This window comes from Culex quinquefasciatus, chromosome 2 (genome assembly GCF_015732765.1).
Source record: "Culex quinquefasciatus strain JHB chromosome 2, VPISU_Cqui_1.0_pri_paternal, whole genome shotgun sequence".
NCBI lineage: Eukaryota > Metazoa > Arthropoda > Insecta > Diptera > Culicidae > Culex > Culex quinquefasciatus.
Window position 1 is genome coordinate 122,018,124 of NC_051862.1, and position 22,419 is coordinate 122,040,542.

The following is a 22,419-nucleotide window of genomic DNA, read 5'->3' on the forward strand; positions in this document are numbered from 1 at the left end:
TTTTGTATATTTTAATCACTTTAACACGTTTCCAAAGTGCTGTTGTGATCGAAGCAATCTGTGCCCGTGGTCGGACGCGTTTTTGATTGCTGTCATTTTTTAACCTTTCTAATTGTCTTCAAAAGTGAAAAGTTTCGCAAAATCTGGAGATCTCGTTCCTATTTCCGTTTCAAGACATTGATGGATGTGACAAGCAGAATATTTTGTGAAATTTTTGAAATACGTCTTCCACGACTCGGAAAAGTTGCTCCACCGGAAGGAGATGTCAGCAGCATCAAGATAGGAGCTTGTTAACCTCACGAAGAGGCCATAAGCTTAAGCGTTCCTGTGGTTCCACGTCTTTCAAGAATTGTCGAAGCAGATGTGGGTGGCGTTCATCATCCAGCCACTTTAAAGTTTTGGGTCGCTTGCAGTCATTCGTGCAGTACAAAGACTGCTGCCGGAGGTTCTGCTGATCAAGGCAGGAATTCAAGATTTGTGAAGTTTCAAGTGTCATGTTGCGAGGCGATCGAAATTGAGCTGTATCCAAGATTCTTCGTATTTGGTGAGAGCTTTCCATTTTTATTTCCAATTGACACTTTCATTCACTCTAACATCCATACACTTCAGTAAAGACAAACCACGCCAATATTACTATATACGCGGTAGGGTGTTCCTTTGGTCGTTCGCTGTGAGTTGTGGATTGCCTGCTTCTCTAATGAAGGTTCGACTAGGGGGGCATGCTTATTAATTTCTCGTCGCTCCATACCCTCAGTGACGTGATGGGAGCAAGGGCGTCTATACAAAGTGTCCCTACACCCGCTACAAATTTCCGGTGCTTGGGGAGGGGAAAGGGGTTTCTTTTTATTCTTTGCGCCGGTATTTGTAGCACTAAAATTCGTGCAAAAAAACTTATGCACGTGGGTGTACAGATTACGGAGTAAAAGATGATCGAATTGTTCACCTAGCGCTCACATGTGTTCCAGGACCAAGTTGCCTGCGGGTATGGGGATCATACATACATACATACATACATTTAACACGTTTCCAAAGTGCTGGAAAATTGGATGTTTTTACGATAGTATTAAAGAGATGTTCAAAAAATGGCAGTAGAAAGGGAAGAACAACTTTTAGAAATGAAATCGGAAGATTGTCAAGACCAGCAGCATTAGACTTGATTGAGTAAACTGCATCCACTATTTCATAACTGTGGATTTGCCTAAAATGGAAACTATCTGTTGAATGAGAATAGTGAATACTAGACGATCTTCTTTCACTATAATTAGACGCAAAATAATTATTAACTTCTTCCGCTGAATGGGTGCTATCAATGTTATTGTTTTTACTTTTAGAGACTCCTAATTTTTTTATGTTTTTCCACATTTGTCTAACTGGAACATTTAAGTTGATACGTTGTCGATCGTGATCACGTTTGGCAGTTTTAGTTAAATAATTCACAACATTTCTAAGACGGTTGTAATTGGTGCGATGTTCTGGTGATTTTGATCTTTTGTAAGCATTATAAGCAATGTCTCTGTTGATTATAGCTCTTTCAATATCTGGGTTAAACCAAGATTTATAAAATGACTTCTTGAATTTTACTGGAAAAGCTTGTTCATGTAAGATAAACATATGATTGTTCAAAGTATTGAGAAGAATGTCAGAATCATCGATGCTAAGAAATTCATTAATGCTAAGACGCGATAATGCATTTTCGAAAGCATGATTGTTAAAATTATTGTAATCACGATACCAATAACCGTCTAGGTCAACACGTTTTTCAAAATCCAAAGTAGCAAACACTAGATCATGAGCCGATATTCCGGGCATGGATACTTGATTAAATTTGAGTATCAATTCTGGTGAATTTGTCAATAAAAGATCAAGAAGAGAGCAACCATCATTGTAGAAAAAAGTAGGTTCAAAATTGACACAAGAAAACGACATACTAGCGATTGTATCTATAAAATCATTAGTTTTTCTAGTATTTTTCCGAATATCAGTGTTAAAATCGCCAATAAAAAATGAATTTTCATATTTTAAACAAAATTGTTCAATGTGGGTGCGAAGTAGGTAAGAACAATCACTTTGTGGCGGGTTGTAGTACACAGCTAAAACAAAACGATTTCCATTAAATTGCATTTCAAGTAACAGAAAATCAGTTTCATAACGACCATTGGTAGAAATTGCACCAAGAGATTTCTTAAGAATTTTACAGCTAATATTTTGCTTAAAGTATACACATACACCCCCACCGTGCCGATTACGGTTTTGTCTAACTAAGTTGTAACCTTGTATTTCAATAGTTGCATCAGTTATGGAATCATCCAACCAGGTTTCTGTTAAACAGATAATATCCACTTTGCTTGTAATAAAGTTTAGTTTGAGTTCTTCAAATTTGGAAAAACGGCGAGCACAGAGGCTCTGAACGTTGATATGGCATATATTCAGCTTGTCATTCACCAAACAAGCATTCATTACAGCTCTTGGAATCAAGTAATTTGCAGAGGCGTCGTCATTAGAAGAATCAAACATTATTAGTGGGGAACGCGCTAAATTTCAAACAAAAGCCGCCCACCAAACCTACACCAATTGAACCATAGCTTAATAAAGAGAACCATAACTTAAAACTAACTAAATAGGTTTTAGAAAACTTTTTTGTACGAGCCATAATATAGGAAAAAAAAATCAGAATTTGATCAAAACAAATATCGGCAGCAGTAAAGTTAGCAAGCACACACGTTTCTATTTGTACCATGTTCCAGTCTCGACCTGACCACAGCCATCCCATGACACGAACAGCACCAACAGCATTTCCATAACAGCAACTTCAGTAACCAAATCAGCATCGACAGCGTTACAGTCCAGCAGAAGGCATCATCGACACGAACCAGCATGACTTTCAGGACGGATGGAGGAGACACAGGATCGAAAGGGATCGGAATCAAAGGATGATCGTGGAGGGATAAAGAATAACTTTTTGAAAGGGTTTATCTTTGATGTTGTTGACTTTCAGGAGGAAGGAATCAAAGGAGAAAAGGAATGGAATCAAAGGATAAGCTTGGGAAGGAGATGAAGAACTTTGAGGAAAGGGTTTACTTTTGCAGCGACAATTGTTGAACACACTGCACCAGCTCCGATGTTGGTTGACCCTGGCGTTTCACGTACACAGCACCATTCCTTGTGAACACTTGAGCAAAGATTCCAGCTTTTTTCATCCTCAGAGCTTGACTGCGAATCTCCCGGGCCAGCTTCGTGAGGTTCTCGTTCATGAAAATCCTTTTGTCAGCATCAAAACCAATGTGTCGTAACGTCAGGTCCCGGTTGGTCATGTAGCGACGGTAGAAATCGTTACGTACGTTTCGCAGTGCAAATTGGCACAGTATTGGTGGAGCAGATCCGGCTGCAATGGGTAACTTGGCCAGTCGTTGCAGGTCAACAATCGGAGGTTGGTCATAACCGAGCACAGTAGCAATGTTTTGGAAGAACTGAGGAAGGTTCTCGGTCTGTTGATAAGGAATCCCAGAGATTATCAGCTCCGACGCCCGTTCCAGCCTAGCAACATCTTCAGCAGTTTGTTGTAATCCGAACTCGACGGAGTTCACCCGGTGGTGAACAGCCTCCATTTGCTCACCACATTCCTTCCTGAGAGCGACGAATTCCTCTTCCAAATCATCAATACTCGTTTAAGATGGTGCAAAATCTGGTACCGGAGTTAAGAACATTGCCATTTCCGGAAAAAAAATTGTCAAGCCAACTTTCATACATCATTTTCAGATGCAACATCAAGTTTGCAATCGATAATGACTTTACACATTATTTGATAAATTACACCGTTTTCACCGTTTTAGGAAAAATATCATTTATTTGCTATTCAAAACTACTTTCTACACCCTTATCGTTTATGTCAGCGAAAAGAATTTTATAGCATTAAAAAATGTATTCAACTTATATCAGCATTCATTTTGCTTATAAGAGAAAATTGTCTAAATTTTAGTTTACAGATCCAACAAATGTTTAGAGCTTTAAATATTTTCTATTTAATTTTATATATTTTTGAAAAGATTGAAGATTATATAGTTATTCAGTAGAGCGTCCAATTTCCCGTCCCGGGAATTCCCGGAATTTCCCGAAAAAAATATTTCCCATTTCCCGGAAAATTTGTAAATTTCCCGGGAATCCCGAAGTTCAAGCGGAAGTATAAATTTTCTTAACTTTTGGAACCATTTCTTGAAAATGCTTGTTCAAATAAATTTAATGCTTAGTCCATATAGAATTAACCAGATGATCAGAAATGTTGATATCAAGATTTATTTCTGAAGCAACTGGAAATAGATCTTGCCTAATAGAAATCAACTATTTGATTTTGGTAAGCTTTTTAAAGAATAATTGGTGTTATTTAATTAAAAAGTATATTAACCCATACCGCCAAAGTAAAATTGATTTTTTTGGTTTACCATGATCTAATGAGATGAAATCGAATAGGTATCGTTGAATATTTCAAATAGGTTTGTGCATGAAGAAATACGTTGATTCGTTTAATACCTAGTTTAAAAGAAATAACAATTTGAAAGAATAATGGAGCTTGGTGCAAAAATGGGTGTAAAAGGGTTTAATTGGAAAAAATGGAAGACTGATTGTAAAATGTTGTTGATTTATCGTAGAATTTAAATCATGTTTATGTGCTGTGGAAAAGTTTCAACCGAAGTCAATTATAAACCTGAAAATCATGTGACATTAAAAAACCATAACCAAATCATTGAAAAACTACTTTGTGTTGTTCGAGAGGTGCCCAAAAAACACATTTTTTTTAAACTTGAAACTTTGAGTGGTTTGAAGTAAAACAAACACGAGAACTAAGATTTTAAGGAAAACTAAAAGCCATTTTGTTCGAGGGCTGAAACCAGTAAGATTTGTTTTAGAAAAGTAATTTGTCATAAAAAACATAACTTCTGCATGTTTTTTTTTATTTTAACTTTATGTGTCAAAACACACTCTCTCAAACTGATCACGGAGACAGGTTAAAAATAAATTGTATGATTGTGGAGTATGGATTCATTTTACTCACTTTCAAAAAACTGTGATAAAAAAATACTTCTCATCAAAAAATACCTGAGATATTTTTTTAATTTATCGTACCATTTGAACATATAAAATCGGAAAAATATAAATTTTCTTGTAGTTGTATGATTTTTTACATGCAGTCAAGCTGACAATTGATCTTAAGACTTATGTAGCGTTGGAGCGCGTCCCTATTACGGCGCCGAAGCAACCCCCTGAGTAGCGTAGTGTCAGTGTTTGTTTTGTTTTTATGGTGCCCGTGCTGTCGCTAAGAAGTCAGAAAAGGAACAAATAAAATTGAGTTAGCGGGAGCACGGGCGCAGCTGCACAGGTCAGCTGTGATAAAACACCGAATTTGTAAGTTGTCTTAGATTATTGTGAACTGTGAATATGATTAATTATTAGAATAAACATTTACAGTTCTGTAGCAAGTGGAAAATATGTGTTTTTATTCCGCTACTCCGCTCACGGAACTGGTGCCCGGTTCGGCATCCCCCCGCGACTTAACAACTTATTTTAACCATTAAAGTCAAATCCTATACAATTTTGTAGCAAAATATTATCAGAACCAAAATCAAAACAATTTTTTATAAATTTTAAATTTCTCGGGAATTCCCAGGATTTCCCGGGAAATTGGTTGAAAGTTTCCCGTTTCCCGGGAAATTTGTAACCCCTGGAAATTGGACGCTCTATTATTTAGCAATTCCACACGAAAACAGCATGTTTGAAAAATAGTTGTCCGATCGGGCTCAACATTTTTCTGGGGGTTTTGGCCGAAATAACAAGACCCATATTTTTTGTTTGGCTATTAGGGTGACCTACGTATTGTTAGGGTGGTCCAAAAAAATACGATTTTCGTCGATTTTCGCAAAAATCACATTTTTCAAAAATCTGTTTTGGACACAAACAAGAGGATATTAGATAGGATTCCAAAATATTTCAGAAAATTTCCAGTATCTGTTTAACAATCCGGCTCAAGTCTCTCCACACTAACCTGTAGGACATTTGTGAGAAGAGGGACAGTTTTGTAATACGGTCTTCGTGAAGTTTCTTTTTCGTTTTAGTTGTTACAAAGAGTTATACTGACTGACAACGTTACAGAAAACTGTTAGTGTGTTCAAATCGTTTTTAAGTTTTCGCCAAAGTAGTTATCACAAACATAGTAAAGAAACAAGGAATGGTGACAGATTTTGTGTCAAATAAAATGTGTTATTTTACATCAGGAAATGGGGAAATTTTCATCCGATTCTGTTGAATTATTACATTTTTTTACATTTTTTATACATTATTCTAGATAAAATTACTCAAAAAGTGGTAATATTCAACCAACAATCCAAATGGTAGTTCTGTTCAAGTGTAGAAGTCATCTCCCTGAAAAAGCTATAAACCTGCTTCTTGGGAGTCGATGGTTGGCAGTTGGACTCACAATCCAAAGGTCGTCAGAGGGTGGATGAGTCAGGTGTAAAAATAGGTTCGGATTGCCTTACAATTTAGAGCCTTCAGACACCTAGTTTCGAGTAGGAATCCAGCAATAGAAACCACCATTATGATGTAGAGCAAACAAACAAAACCATTGAAGGCTTAAAATAACTTTTTCTGCAATCCTTGAGCTTGATACAGCTCTCAATTGTAACTGTTAGTTATGGATTCACGCTAATCTCAACTGCATTAACTAATATTGCATGCTAAATTCTGTCCTCATTAGCCCATACTTGAACGACTCCGACCACAGCACTTCGTCAACGACAACCCTCGGTGAAGGTCGTCGTGATAAATTGTTAAGCTTAATCGGTGCTTCGACATTCCTGGGAGCTATTAGTTCAAGATTCACTTCAGCTGCTAAGCGGCGGCTGTCAACAGCTGCAGTAAGTCTAGTAGTGGCAAAACCATATGTATATGAGATCTGCTAATCCGCCAACAGCCACTTCAAAACGAGAGATGTGCACTCGCAGATATAACGTATCGTATCCGGACGGAACCTCCCGACCTCCACTCGACTCAATATAACGCTACCGGTTCTCTGGGGCTGAGGAATTCAGTATCACGCGCGACATTCGATACAACACCTTTTAAAGGAAGTGTGTCTGTAATGCCCCCCACACTACGACTCCCCTCAATCTTGGCGAACATTACGCCGACCGGTGCGGTATGAATGAGCAAACGATTCGTGAGGTTAGTCAGAATCATAAATTAATCTAACCCTCTCGGTAGGGGTGGAGGGTGGTGGATTCACGTGTCTGCTCCAAAGTACTATTGCCTGCCCGAGCTCGGAATCGCATTTCATTTTTATATTGTAAAACTAATAATAATGGAAGCTCTGTGAGCTATTTAGGATTGACTTTTAAATCTGTTCGGGGAGGCTTTGACGTAAATTAAACGGTTTTTTTTTTCCTCAACGAAGTTTGTATCTTTCGTCGGATGGGCAGCAACACGATCATCAGCAGGTATCGATTGGTCGAGACTCTAGCACGAGAGTGCGAGTGAAATATGACTGAACTGCGCTGAGTATAGCTGACTAGAGGGTCATGAATCTAAATGAAGGTTTCCAGCCGCTGCTACTGCTGCTGATTTGATTAGTTTGTGGAAAACGGAACTAATTATTTTCGATGTAATATTGACGAGACTTTATTTATTTCAGTTAAACCTCAACCGTATTAAGTACCTATGTGGTTGATTTTTTTTATATTACCACAACTGTACAATTGTGCGGAACTATTAAGGTGCTCCAACGTTTATGAGTTAATACACGGGTCTCACGTAACGATCGCATCAACAAACCATTCCCTCCCCTCCCACAATATCCTGGCAATCCCAAAGCCACGTGCAATCAGGAAGCAAAAGTTGCAGTTGCACTGCCTTCAACTTGGCCACCATTCATTCGGTTTCTGCATTTCCGTTGCCACTCTCCCATTCACCCTTTCGTGAGAGGACTGTGACATTACCAGCGGTCAGCGAGAAGAGAGCAAAAAAAAATGAGCTGAAAAAGACTCAACGATCACGACCTGCTGCTGCCAGTAAACTTTGTTTGCCCGAACAGGCCACATGCAACGCGGAAAAAAGCTCCATCATCCGCACCCCGAGGGGCTCACTGACTTGGTTGGTTGATCGTTAGTGCTCTCTCACGAAAACCAATACAAACAACGATGAGCGAATATCTTGCTCTCTGGAATTTTTTGAAGTGTATCCTGATATTAATTGGTACTGAGGGTGGTTGGAATATTTCTTTTAAAAATACATAAAATATATTTGGGGCAACTGTTTGTTTTTTTTTTGTGCAAATATATTTCAAAGTTTATACCCCATTTGCAGATATACCTGAAATTGAAATTTTAGAAACGGTAAACTTAGTGGCTTTTGAGACTTGAATAGGAAATTTACAGAATTCTTTGACCCTACAAATGCCACTCTGAAATTATGTTTCAATCTAACAGTGCTAGAGATATGGGTAAAATAAAACAAAATATTTAAAAAAAACTACTGTATTCCGCCGGGGAATTGAACCCCGTTCTATCTCATACCGTGAGAACGCATCACCGATCTGCCAACGGAACCAAACCACCGTGCTGAGAGGCGACCTCTTAGAACGTGATCTGTTTCTACTGGGTAATCGTATGACATTTGTTCCATGTCGAGGTGTTCAGTATTCACCCAATGACCCTAATGAACAACGACACAAATGCTTCTAAAAATATACTTGATCCACAAGGATCTCGGAGAGCCACTGGAAAGAGAGAGAAATTGACATAATACAAGAGCAAAAGAATTGGTGTTATGGTTGCGTCGGAGACATGGAACAAATGTCATACGATTACCCAGTAGAAACAGATCACGTTCTAAGAGGTCGCCTCTCAGCACGGTGGTTTGGTTCCGTTGGCAGATCGGTGATGCGTTCTCACGGTATGAGATAGAACGGGGTTCAATTCCCCGGCGGAATACAGTGCACAATTTTTTCGCTAATCAACTTCTTTATTCAATGTTTATCACTTTCCAATGTTTCTCACCATGAGACATGTGTTGCTCTAATTTATACGGTTACCCTCCTTCTGGGTCAAAACTCAAAATTACTGCGAAAAAAAACTAACTTAATCCACCTATGTGGTTGGAGCCTTCCTCACTTATTACCAACAATTGCTGATATGATGGAATTGTACAAAAATTTCATCTATTTTTAAGATCCAGAATAAAAAAGTACATAAATATCACTTAAGTGGCCATACCTCGAGACAGGGTTGCCAGATCATCAATGTTTTAAACTTGTTGGAAAGGTCTTTTGATAACCTAACCAACGATGGGTTGAATGGTGGATCCGGACATAGTTTACATACATTTAAGTGAGATCCGGCTTAAAAAAAAGTACATAAATATCACTTAAGTGGTCATAACTCGAGACAGGGTTGCCAGATCTTCAATGTTTTTGACTCATTGGAAAAGCCTTTCAATTACCTAACCAACGATGGGTCGGATGATGGATCCGGACATAGTTTACATACATTTAAGTGAGATCCGACTTCATAAAAGTACATTAATATCACTTAAGTGTTCATATCTCGAGACAGGGTTGCCAGATCTTCAATGTTTTGGACTCATTGGAAAGGTATTTTGATAACCTAACCAACGATGGGTCGGATGATGGATTCGGACTTCGTTTACATACATTTAAGTGAGATGCAGCTTCAAAAAAGTACATAAATATCACTTAAGTGGTCGTAACTCGAGACAGGGTTGCCAGATCTTCAATGTTTTGGACTCGTTGGAAAGGTCTTTTGAGTACCTAACCAACGATGGGTTGGATGATGGATCCGGACATAGTTTTCATGCATATAAGCTCATTTTTCGAGCAGGATTATAGCCTTACCTCAGTGAGGAAGGCAAAACATGTTCTGCAAAATCGATCATCTCGAGCCATCCTAATAAATGTCCTATGGGTCATCTCGATTTATAATAATTTGCATCCACCATACCGTTAAGCCATAATATTTGAGTTTTAATGACAACAAAAGTGCAAAATTTAAAAAAAAAAACTAACTTAATCCACCTGTGTGGTTGATGCCTTCCTCACTTTTTACCAAAAGCGCCGCGCTGAGCTGCTTTGTATGGTGAGTTGAGCTGAGCGGGACGACGACGACGACGACGATCGGATGAGACCCGGCTTCAAAAAAGTACATAAATATCACTTAAGTGGTCATAACTCGAGACAGGGTTGCCAGATCTTCGATGTTGTGGACTCGTTAGAAAGGTCTCTTGATTACCTAACCAACGAGGGGTCAGATGATGGATCCGGACATCGTTTACATGCATATAATTGAGATCCGGATATATGTGAAAACACATTTTTATACATAACTTTTGAACTACTTATCGAAACTTCAAACAATTCAATAGCGATGTATGGGACCCTAAACCAAGTCAAATGCAACTAGTTCGATCAAAATTGGTTCAGCCAGTGCTGAGAAAACTTGGCAAGATTTTTGAACACATACATACATACACACACACACATACACACACACACACATACACACACACACACAGACATTTGTTCAGTTTTCGATTCTGAGTCGATATGTATATATGAAGGTGGGTCTTCGAGCTTTTGATAAAAAGTTCATTTTTAGAGCAGGATTATAGCCTTACCTCAGTGAGGAAGGCAAAAATGTACATTTCTTTGTGTCCAAAGATTCCAGCCATGAATGTGTTCTGAAAATCTTAAAAGTACCATGCGTTTCCATTGAATGGCGTTCTTTCAAAATGTTCTATGTGGACGCTTGTTTTTTTAATAAAGAAAATCTTTTCCTCTGCAGGTTAAGCGAAAATGGCTACGGTCGTAAAAGGCATTATGACTAATCATAGCCAATATATGCATGCATTGAATACACTTAATTTGACTTAGTGTTTAATCTTTCGTTTCGGTCAAGTAAATTGTCTATGTGAGTTGCTTTAAACATCAGATCATTTACAATTTTATGTTTGTTAACAAAGTTAGGAATATTCCTTTTCGGATAATAACATTAAAAAAGTCAAAATCAAATGTGATCCTTAAACAACCACCACCGCACCCACACCACCATAACAACCACGCGCTAGGCCCGTGTCGTATGTCTCCGACGGTATCTCTCGATCCTTCCATTCGCCGTAACAACTCCGTAATGCCACAACACACCAAAACCAGTATCCAAGAGTTGTAGTATGTACTCGCCGCCGCGGGGAGTTTGCTTAGCCCGAGAAGTCGAGTCTCTGTTTTTCCGCATACTGATCCACTCTGACGTAGTCGTCGACACTCTGTTTTGAATCTCGTTCGTCGTCGCAATAGAAGCCCCCTTTTGATCGTCGTCGTCGTCGTCAGAGTATGAGTAGCAGAGGATCGCGATCCGATCGTCGTCGTCGTCGTCGTCCCGCTCAGCTCAACTCACCATACAAAGCAGCTCAGCGCGGCGCTCTCTTTTGTGTGTTCGATCAGTTTACAAAGAACATTCGTACGTGTCGGTAGCGAATTCGGTGTTGTTCCGCGACCGCGTTTTTATTTTCGTTCCGGATATTGAGGACTTTGGAGGTGGGAATCCGGGATCGGTCCGATCGGGAAGACTGTTTTTGGGATTTTTTTTTAAAGAAAAGCGGTTCGGGATTTTCAGGGTGAAACGTGCTGGAGTGAGGGAAGAAGTTTGTGAGTGCTATTCAAATTAGTTTTACAAAATGATCGTGATGAGTCGAGAACAATAGGAATCGAAACGTCTGCCATAGTATTGCACAGCAGACCAACCAAAATGGAGATGTGCTCCACCGTGGTGGTCGCCACTGAATCATACCATCATACACAGTCGGACAGTCTGTTTGGCGTGAAATTGGTTGCTCAACGCCCCAGTGAATTTCCAAATGTCCCTAAAACTACTGCCCCAGTGCCGAGGCCCCACGCGATGTAATAGTGAAGTAATAGCAGCAGCGTGTGTGCACGGGCGCGCGCGCGAATCCATCGCCATTACCTAACTCTTATTTATTTTCTTTCCTTCGCCACCCTTCTTCCCCGGTTCATCTCACAATCTCACTTTCCGCTGCTTCTTTCCGTGCACACCCCAAACGAAAACAAGCGTTGATCAGAGACAAATAGAAGAAAAATTGCGATTTCATAGTGTTTTTTGAAAAGAAAAGATACTTTAATTTTTATAAGATAAAAAAACTCAATAATTGATGCTGAGAGGTCTACAAAATATCAGTTATTTTCTATTAAATTTCATCCAAACAAATCTAACACAGAAATAAGTTTCAAAATTAAAGACTACGCTGAGGATTCATCCATACAGTACGTTACGCTAAAATCAGCCGTAAATCCCTTCCCCCTTTGTCACGTTTTTCCTATACTTATAACAAGCAATGTCACACTTTCTCAGACCCCCCCCCCCCCTCCTAGAGCGTGATATACTTTATGGATGACACCTAATTTGAAAATTCAAAAAAAATCACTCGAATTCTGACGAACTCAATTGAATAGAAGGTTGTCAAAATTATAACTTATTCAGAGAGAGTTCAGTTCAAATTTCTCTTATCTACTAAAATGTAGAAAACGCTATGATACAGTGTTAAAAACTTACAAAAAATTCAATACCAGTTGATTGCTGAGTAGACTCAAATTTGACAAAATCTTTACAAAATCTGATCGAAATCATTTTGCCGTACTTTGTTCTATTTCGCGCATTTTTCACAAAAGCGAAATCTACGGATGAATGAGATGATGTGAAAAAATTGTTTTTATTAAATTTGTTGTAAATTATTGATTCTAGATTACTTTTTCAAAACAACCAATGCGCCATGGTTTTCCTATTTACATATGACCTTTCGGAAAAGAAAGCGAGAATTAATTTTATCAAATGTGAGTAAAAACATTATTCTTATTTATTTGCACGTACATAGTGTTGAAAAGTCTGAAATAAATATTACACTCTAATTAAAATGCCCCTTTTTCTCTTTTTGACACACTACTCATCTGTTTCTCGTTTAAATTTATACTCTTATACTATTTTTAACATTCTTAAAATTACACTTGGGTTTGTTGGTGTTTGTTGGAAATCGAAAAAAAATATTATCATTTTTTTCTCTTTTCTCTTTCTGACACTAAACACATGAAATTAAATTAACTTTTTTTCTCTTTCAGACGAAAGATATTCAGCAAAACCAAATAAGGACTTTTTGCAAATCTGGGGTAAAAAATATGTTTTCGCCTGCGTGCAGAATCATTATTTGCACATTTGAGTTAATTTAAAAATCATTAGGTTGCTGAGTTGCTGCTAAGCTGGACCAGTTATGAAATATGTTTAGGAATAACATTAGAATGGTCATGTGAATCATAATTTGAAACATTAAAGATTGATGATTACTAACAAAAAAATGGAGATAAAATGGTAAACTAATGTTTTCATATCAATTGCAAGAATACATTTAAAAATGCCTACATTCTTGAATATTTTTAAACTTAACTTATTTTGCAAATTTTGGAGCAAAAGATATAATTTAAATGAAATTCTGAAAAGGATTAATTTTGACAGAAATGCTGACTTTTCAAGTATTAACACCCATTTTACCCTTGGGTATCTTTCCTTTATTTATTTTTTTTTTTTTTTTGCAAATGGAAATTTGGTGTGCTAAAGTTCTAAGTATAAGCAAAAATGTGTTAACAACTGTTTTGTACAACTGTAAAAAACACGATTAAAACCCATTTCTGATCTTTTTTTTTCATTTTAATGCAAAAAAATATTGACAAGACAACATTTTTTCGATGGATCAAATATGGTACCCTTGGAACGAGCCGTCAAGTAGCAACTTTTCTGTCAAGAAGGTTAGATTAATTTTTCAAAATTGATTTAAAAATCCATTTTAAACTCTTTGTGGTCGTACTAAGGGTCGTTGTACTCAGAAAAATAAGCATTATCGCTGTAAACAATAATATCAGCAATCTAAGCCTCATTTTAGGGGCCAATTGAGTCTTTTGTGAACATATCAAATCTTTCATGCTTCCTATAAGCACGTTGCCAATATTTTTCAAAGGTCACCCTTCAAAATCGGCCCGAAAAATCAAGAGGCAAAGATATATTTTAAATTTATATAAAATATTTTTTCCAAAAACTTCAAAATTTTATGGAAACAGATGCCTAATCAATCAACTAAAATAATTTTATTTATTATTATTTATTTTTTTTGAACTTCAATTCAAAGAACAGCACCCCGCCCCTCGACTTTGGCCAGAGTTAAGGGACATAAACTTTAATGCAAAATCACCAAATCTGTGGGCGTACTTGAAGTTTAAAAAAATAAGAATATTTTCATACTTTTAAAAATCAACCATCTTCGAAATTATTTTTTATCAAAATAACACTATCGAAACTGCTAAGATTTTGATGATATAAATCCAAATTAAAGTTGAAATCTTGAAAAATGATTTTAATAAGAATCCTTGAATTATTTTTTGTTTATGCTGACAAGTTAAATTAAGATCGACAAATAACAAACACAAAACAGCGGTAAAAAAGTAATTGTTGTATTTTTCCAACATTCCAAGTCCGCTTATCTGTGCCTTGCCCAAGTGCCCTAGCAGCCTGCGGCGGCTCGCGGTAGAAAGTGAGAGCCATTTCTTTCGCCAAAGGCGCAACTTTAAAGCGCTGCTCCTCCGCGTGATCGCGATGAAGTAACAACAACAACACACACACACACAACTGCACAGAAACCAGAAACAGAAGCAACAGCAACAACAACACTGAAGGAAAAAGGGGGTGAAAATGTGCCGGCAAACACAGCAGCACAGAAGAAGAGACACGCGAGCGTGCGTGGTGCAGCGGAACGAACGGCGAGAGAAAGAAGAGCGGAGAAGAAAAAGAGAGGAACACACGTGCGCGTGAAGAGTGAGAGAGTCGCGAAAGAAAGTGAAAAGAGTTAAAGTGCTGCTGGCTGCAGATAAGAAGAGAAGAAGAGAAGAGTGTTGTGACGGGCAAAGACGCGAAAGAGAGAAAAGTGTTGATGCAATCGCAATTTGCTGCAGACGATGTGAAGAGACGAGACGAGTTTTGTGTGTTGTTGTTGTTGTTGTTGGAACCACCAGAATTAGCGCAGAGCACATGCATAGAGAGTTTGTGTTACGTAAATGTGACGAGCAGCGAATAATTGGTGGCGCGCGCACGTGAACAAACGGGGCATGTGGTTTGGTGTTTGTTTTACTATTGTGGGAGAAGAAACTAGTACTGAATGAGGAAAACCGGAGAAAGGCACGGGAAAATGTGATGGAAATGGGGACAAACTGGTGAACAATTATCACAACAAGCATTATTCGATGAAGTAGTTTTTTGAAAACCAGTTGAACATAACTTACTAACATTTTTTTATCCTTGTTTTTTTTTAAGATAACAAAAAAAATCTTTCTTTTTTTCTGTTTTTTGGGTTCCTTTTGAATAACCCTAACTAAATGCGGATCCAACACCCAAAAAGCAAAAATCGAAAATTTGGTAAATCAACTTGTCTTAAAAGAGAATTCAAAATTGAAGCAAAACAGTACAAAGAAGTGAAATTTACATGCTTAATTAAAATCGTTTCTACGCTTGCTTTAACAGAAATTTATTATTTAATAAGTAAAATTTCACATACACATATACAACGACTTGCTAAGACCAATTTATTTTTACTTTATCTAATAGATACTTTTTTGAACTTTCCATGATGCATCACTCTATCTCAGCTGTAAGTTGATTAGGGGAGAGTGGGGAGACTTGATCCCCGGGGACACTTGATCCCAAGCCTGTATCTCGTCAGCATGTGGGTAAAACAATTAGCTTTGTTCTAGAAAGTTGTGCGAAATTGACTAAAACTCATTGCAGAAAACAAAGAAAAAAATAAAAAATGTTTAGATAGAGTTACACACATTTTTCTAAAAAGTGCTCCAAAAAACTTCCAAGAGATTTTTTAAGTATAGAAAACACTCAAAAATTATTCGAAAAAATATTGTTTACACATGAATTGTTTGATAAACTTATCAACTCCAAAACCCTTACGTATTTGACGTTAAATTTATCGTCATACTATTTTTACAATCAATTGTTTAAAAATGTGCGTTTAGGGAGACTTGATCCCTGCATTTTTACAGTCACTGGAATCAGCCTCAAGATTAAATAATTGGGCTGGGTTTTCGTACATAGTTTCCTTTAGTATAGTTGTACATAACCTACTGCATTTTTCAAAAATTTTGTAAGCAAAAATTACCAGCTTTTGTAAACATGCTCAATTTTGGTCTTAAAAAGAAAATTTTAAGTTTTTAAATATTTTGCATGCTAAACTTGTTATATTTTGAACACAAACGTACAGGTTTAATGTGAAATTGCTGCAACTCATAGAAAGTTAAAAGTTTGGATGAATAAAAAACATTTTCCTTAAGATTTCTTCAAAATGTTGAAAGGGGGATCAAATTACCCCCAACATTTCAAAAATGCCGGTTTAAAATATTTTTTTAAAACGCTTGGCATGATTCGAAGAGTTTATCTGATGAAATACCCTTATCAGCCAAACATAGTTGAATGTTTAAGCTTTCAATTCATGCAAAAAGATTATGGTTTTGTGAGAAATTGACAGAGTTATTTTGTATATTTTTGTACAATGTTGGTATTTTTCGCTTTGCTTGAAAACGATACTTTCAACAGATTGCCTACTGGATTTCGTCATATGTTTGTAATGATTAGGGCTAGTGATTAATCACGGTTAAAAAATCGAAATCGAAAAATCTCAAATTTTGCGTAATGTAATAAAAAACGCTCCCTAAGCTTAATTATACACAGAAAAGTGTCTTAAAAGTAAGCAGTTGTTTCAGATACAAATAAAACCCTTCACACATATTATATATTTAAAAAAATATTGGTTAAATGATTTGAAATTATGCAGAATATTCGTCAGCTAAATTATGATTCAGCTATTTAAATTTTACTGAGATTTTTGAAAATGATTTTGCTAAAATATCTCTTATACGAAGCAAATCCTAAAAGTAAAATCAGCAAAACAAAATGTTGTTTATTTTCATAAATTTCAGCAAAAGAGAATCTTTGCAACAAAATTCAGGCAAATTTCATTTAGAGCTTTTTTACATTTATTGATAATCGACAACACAAAGTTACCGGATTTGCTTACAGGATTTCTATCCATGTGTATTGTATTTGAAACCAATTGACGAAAAACCTTCACTTATAATCAAGATATACAAAATCTTTTTCTCATTAATCTTTTGTTATAAGCATTTGTTCATGCATATTTTAATTAGTTTTACAAGGTTTAAAAAATAATATAGCTATTTTTTTCAAAATTTTCTTATACTGCAGTTTTGAATAACAATCTTTAACATTCTTTTAGAATTTTGCGGATTCAAGAAATTTTGCTGTAAATTTGCAATCAATTATCTGCACATCGAAGAATATTGTAATGAACAATATTTAAAAAAAATGTTCTCATTGTTATCCGAGCATTCGTTGGTGAAGGTTGTCTGAATCAACATGACTCGTCGCGTCCCGGCGCAAAACGCCGGCAATATTGCCCTACCTGCGGCTCAAGCAGGCAAAAAAGTGGGAATTTCCAAAAGGAAGGTTGAGGCCTCAACTGATGGCCAAAAACCGGGGATTTCCAAGAGGAAGGTGCTTTTGGAAGTGACATCGAACAGCAAAAAGACGAAAAAGAGCGACGGTACTGTACCGATGGATGAGGAGGAGGAGAACTCTTCGTCGCACGAGGAGCAGCTATTGAAGAACAACAAGTTCGCTGGACTGCCTGACGAGGACCAGGTAGCGGAAGCAAAGGAGAATGAAGTGAAACAGCGAAAGGAGAAACTGCCTCCTTTTTATGTGCGGCAATCAGCAGCAACGATCGACTTTCGAGCGGGGCTGGTTGAACTCATCAAGTCTGGGAAAGTCCTAGGCAACATTCGTCTGTGTCAGGACGGATTTAAGGTGCTGGTGCAATCCAGGCAGCACTATCAACTGGTCAAGGATTACTTGACCGAAAACGAGGCGGAGTACTTTACCCATGATGTCGTCATGGATAAGCCGTACAAAATCGTCGTCAGAGGTCTGTACGACATGCCAGTGGAGGAATTAGCTGCCGAGCTAAAAGTTTTGAAACTGGATGTGTTGGCCGTGCACAAAATGAGCCGACGCAACAAAGACATCAAGTACCGTGACCAGCTCTACCTGCTGCATTTGGCTAAGGGATCGACGACGCTTCCTGAGCTGAAGGCAATTCGAGCGGTTTTCAACATTATCGTGTCGTGGGAGCGATACCGACCAGTGCATCGTGACGTCACACAATGCTTCAACTGCCTGGGCTTCGGGCACGGAGGTAAGAACTGCCACCTGAAGCGTCGTTGCGCCAAATGTGGTACCGATGCGCACATCACATCCCAGTGCATCCAAGATTCGCTGGTGAAGTGCCTCAACTGCAACGGTGAGCACTCGTCAACCGACCGAAAGTGCCCCAAGAGAGCTGAGTTCGTGAAAATTCGGCAGCAAGCATCGACGAAGAATCAGCCTCAGCGTCGTAGAACTCCTCCAGCCCTGGTGGAGCAAAATTTTCCACCTCTTCAACCGCGACGCCAGGTCCCGAACTTGGCACCGTTGCCGTTGGATCCCAGGAAGAGAGCTGAGATGAATCATCCACGGCCGGGTTCCAGCCAGGAGCCGAGACCGCCACCACCGGGCTTCAGCCAGGAGCCAAGACCAACCCAAGAACCAGCAGTTGAGGAAAATGGTAATGATCTTTACACCTCAACCGAACTCCTCAATATTTTCAAACAGATGTCCGCTGCACTGCGTGGATGCAAAACCAAGACCCAGCAGATTGAAGTGCTGACCTCGTTCGTCATCCAGTATGGATCGTAGGTCCCTCAAGCTGCTGAATTGGAACGCTTGCTCCATTAGGAGGAAGAATTTAGAGCTGGTGGATTTTCTTCGCGAGAAGGAGATCGACGTAGCTGCCATCACGGAAACTCATCTGAAGCCCGGTGAAAAAGTTTATCTGCAAAACTACAAGATCGCGACGCAGCTCGATAGGACCACCTCTGGAGGAGGAGGTGTGCTTGTCGCTGTTCATCGTGATCTCAAGCCACGCCGGCTGCCACACTTTAAGCTGGACATCATCGAGGCCGTTGGGGTGGAAATTCCCACTTCGGTTGGCCCAGTACTCTTCATTGCTGCATACTGCCCACGTCAGGTGAATTCCAGAGATGGTTCAGCAGCAAAACTGAAGAGCGATATCCAGAAGCTGACACGGCGGAGCGCAAAGTACATCATCGCTGGTGACCTCAACGCGAAGCATGAAGTTTGGGGCAACAGCAGGAGGAATCGGAACGGAGTGATTCTGCACAACGATCTGCAAAACGGATACTACAACGTTGTGAGTCCAGATCGTCCAACGAGGGTGGCTCGGTCTGGGAATCACTCAATCATCGACTTCTTCATTACCAATATGGCTGAGAACGTGGCTCATCCTGAGGTGTTTGAAGAGTTGAGTTCTGATCACTATCCGGTGGTTGTGGAGGTTGGAGCTTCCGTTACTCCGCAGCGGCAACCAACCCGGAAAGATTACCACAACGTTGACTGGCAGCAGTTTCAGCAAGTGGTAGACAGCAACATCGACTATGATCAACACCCGGAAACTTCTGCTGATATTGATCGTTCGCTGGAGGTGATCCAGCAGGCTATCAACCAAGCAGAGGCTGCCAACGTTCGGGAGGTTCCTGTTAATTTTAAGGTAACTGATATTGACGTAGATACTAAACACTTGATTAGACTTAGGAATGTTTATAGGAGACAATATCAACGGACTGGGGACTATGACAAAAGATTTCAGTGAACAATTTGAACAAAATCATACAAGACCGACTTGACAATATCAGAAATCAAGAATTTTCAAAACATGTAAGCCAGCTTGGGAATTATTCAAAACCATTTTGGAAACTTTCAAAAGTTCTTAAAAACAAACCAAAGCCTATTCCTCCTCTTATTGTTGAGGATTCTCCTTTGATTACATCCGAGGAAAAGGCAAATGCACTTGGGCTTCATTTTGTTAGTTCACATAATCTTGGCGCTTCCATGACCAGCCGTAAAGAAACATCAGTTGCCAATAGTATTTCAACAATTAATAACTCTACCTTTGAATTTCCTGCAGATTCCCATGTTTCTGGTGAGGAAGTCAAAGTTGCAGTTAAACAAATGAAAAATATGAAAGCTCCAGGCTTTGATAACATTTTAATCTAGTGTTGAAAAAACAGAGTGATCAGTTCTTTCAACATCTAGCCAATATTTTCAATAAATGTTTGCAACTTGGTTACTTCCCTACCAATTGGAAACTGGGCAAAGTCATACCAATTTTGAAGCCTCAAAAGATCCAACATCGCCAACAAGTTATCGTCCCATTAGTCTTTTGAGTAGTCTGTCCAAACTCTTTGAGAAGGTCATCTATTCAAGGCTTTTGGATTTTACCAACGATAATAATATAATTTTGAATGAGCAGTTTGGCTTCCGAAAGGGCATAATACTGCTCATCAGCTTACGAGAGTAACTAAAATCATCAAGCAGAACAAGCTTGAGTCTAAATCAACTGCTATGGCTTTGTTGGATGTTGAGAAGGCTTTTGACAATGTTTGGCATGATGGTTTGATACATAAACTGTATTTATACGGTTTTCCAATGTATCTTATCAAAATTATCCAGCACTATCTTTCGGAGAGATCGTTCAAGGTTTTTCTGAATGGGATTGCTTCTGGATTATTCAACATTGATGCTGGGGTTCCCCAAGGAAGTATTCTTGGCCCACTTCTGTACAATATTTTTACATCTGATTTGCCTACTCTTCCTGGTAATGGTGTGTTGTCACTTTTTGCTGATGACACTGCCGTTATTTATAAGGGTAAAATAACCAGATATTTAGTTGGCCGTCTTCAGAAGGGTCTTGACGTTCTTTCCGAATACTTTGGCGACTGGAAAATTCGCATAAATGCAGCCAAAACTCAAACCATCATTTTTCCACTTTCCAAATCGGCCCGATTTGTCCCAAAGGATGATGTTTTGATTAAAATGAATGATGTTTCGATACCCTGGTCAAAGGAAGTTGTCTATTTAGGTCTCATACTTGACTCGAAACTTTTGTTTCGACAGCATGTTGACAAAATATTGAACAAGTGCAGCATTCTCATCAGGTGTTTGTATCCTTTAATTAACAGAAAATCAAAGTTATCTTTGAAAAATAAGCTAGCAGTTTACAAACAAATAATTTACCCCGTTATTGAGTATGCAGTACCTGTTTGGGAGTGTTGCGCTAGAACTCATAAATTGAAGCTCCAGCGTGTCCAAAACAAGGTACTCAAAATGGTTTTGAATGTTCCTGGCTGGACAAGATCAAGTGAGGTTCATGAATTAGCAGAAGTTAAAATGTTGGATCAGAAGATTCAAGAAAAATGTTTGAAATTCAGGGAAAAATGTGCTATATCTGAATACCCCTTGATTCAAGGATTGGTTTAGTTTATTGTAAGTTTAAGTTAGTTTTAGGTTAGGTTATGTTTTCTTAACATTTTTTTCCTCATTGTACCTAGTGTTACAAAAATGATAAATCATATACTTTTAAAGTTAAGAAAATGAACAGTGTTTAAATCACGAAAAGCAAACTAAAGCTGAAGAGCCACAGCTGACCACTTATTATGTAAACCAAATGTAATTATTATAAGAAAGATTCAATAAAGTATATTTAATTCAAAAAAAAAATTAATTCAAAAAAATGTTCTTAATTTGCCATAAATTATTGTATTATTTGAAAACTTGTAAAAAAAAAAAAATAAATGTTCTAAAAAGTATTTTTTGAAAGACATGCATAAATTTAGAGAAAATATGAACTTAAAAAGTATATGAAGTCATATTGATCCTTGCACAGCAACTTGGATTTTGTCCGCACTTTTTTTAATTTTATCTGAAACCAATTAGGCCATTGCAAATTATTCTCAAGCTTTTGCCCCCCCCCCCTTCTTCAATTGGAACACTTGAAGGCTTTTAGCAAATTTTGAATTTTTGGACCACAGTTCGGAAAAAGACATAAAACCTTAGAAAAAAATATTTCCATAAATTCATTGGTATTTTGCAAAATTTTCAGTAGTAGCATATCTGCTTGCTTCAAAATATTGAAAGTTGAGCATGATTTTTTTTCTTTTGCCAAAAAAAGTAGCATACAATGTTTTCAATCAACAACATATCAAAATGTTTTTAGCATCGCACTTTCTGTTTGAAATTCAAAAATATGTTCAATAACTAAAAAGTGCATTGTTAATTCTACAAGGATAACCATCATGACGAAGAAATTTAGATACCGTCAACTGGGGCGAATCGG

At 38.0% G+C, this 22,419-nt stretch overlaps 1 protein-coding gene across 3 annotated transcripts in view; it reads left to right on the forward strand.

Annotated features, from left to right (window-relative positions):
- The first annotated feature begins 11,484 nt into the window (after positions 1–11,484).
- Positions 11,485–22,419, forward strand: part of LOC6034145 (dual oxidase maturation factor 1) — an 81,288-nt gene continuing 70,353 nt past the window's right edge. For all 3 annotated transcript variants that reach the window (XM_038254344.1, XM_038254343.1, XM_038254345.1), the window contains exon 1: positions 11,485–11,701. The gene's annotated coding sequence lies outside the window, so the exon portion shown is untranslated. The remainder of the gene's footprint in view (positions 11,702–22,419) is intronic.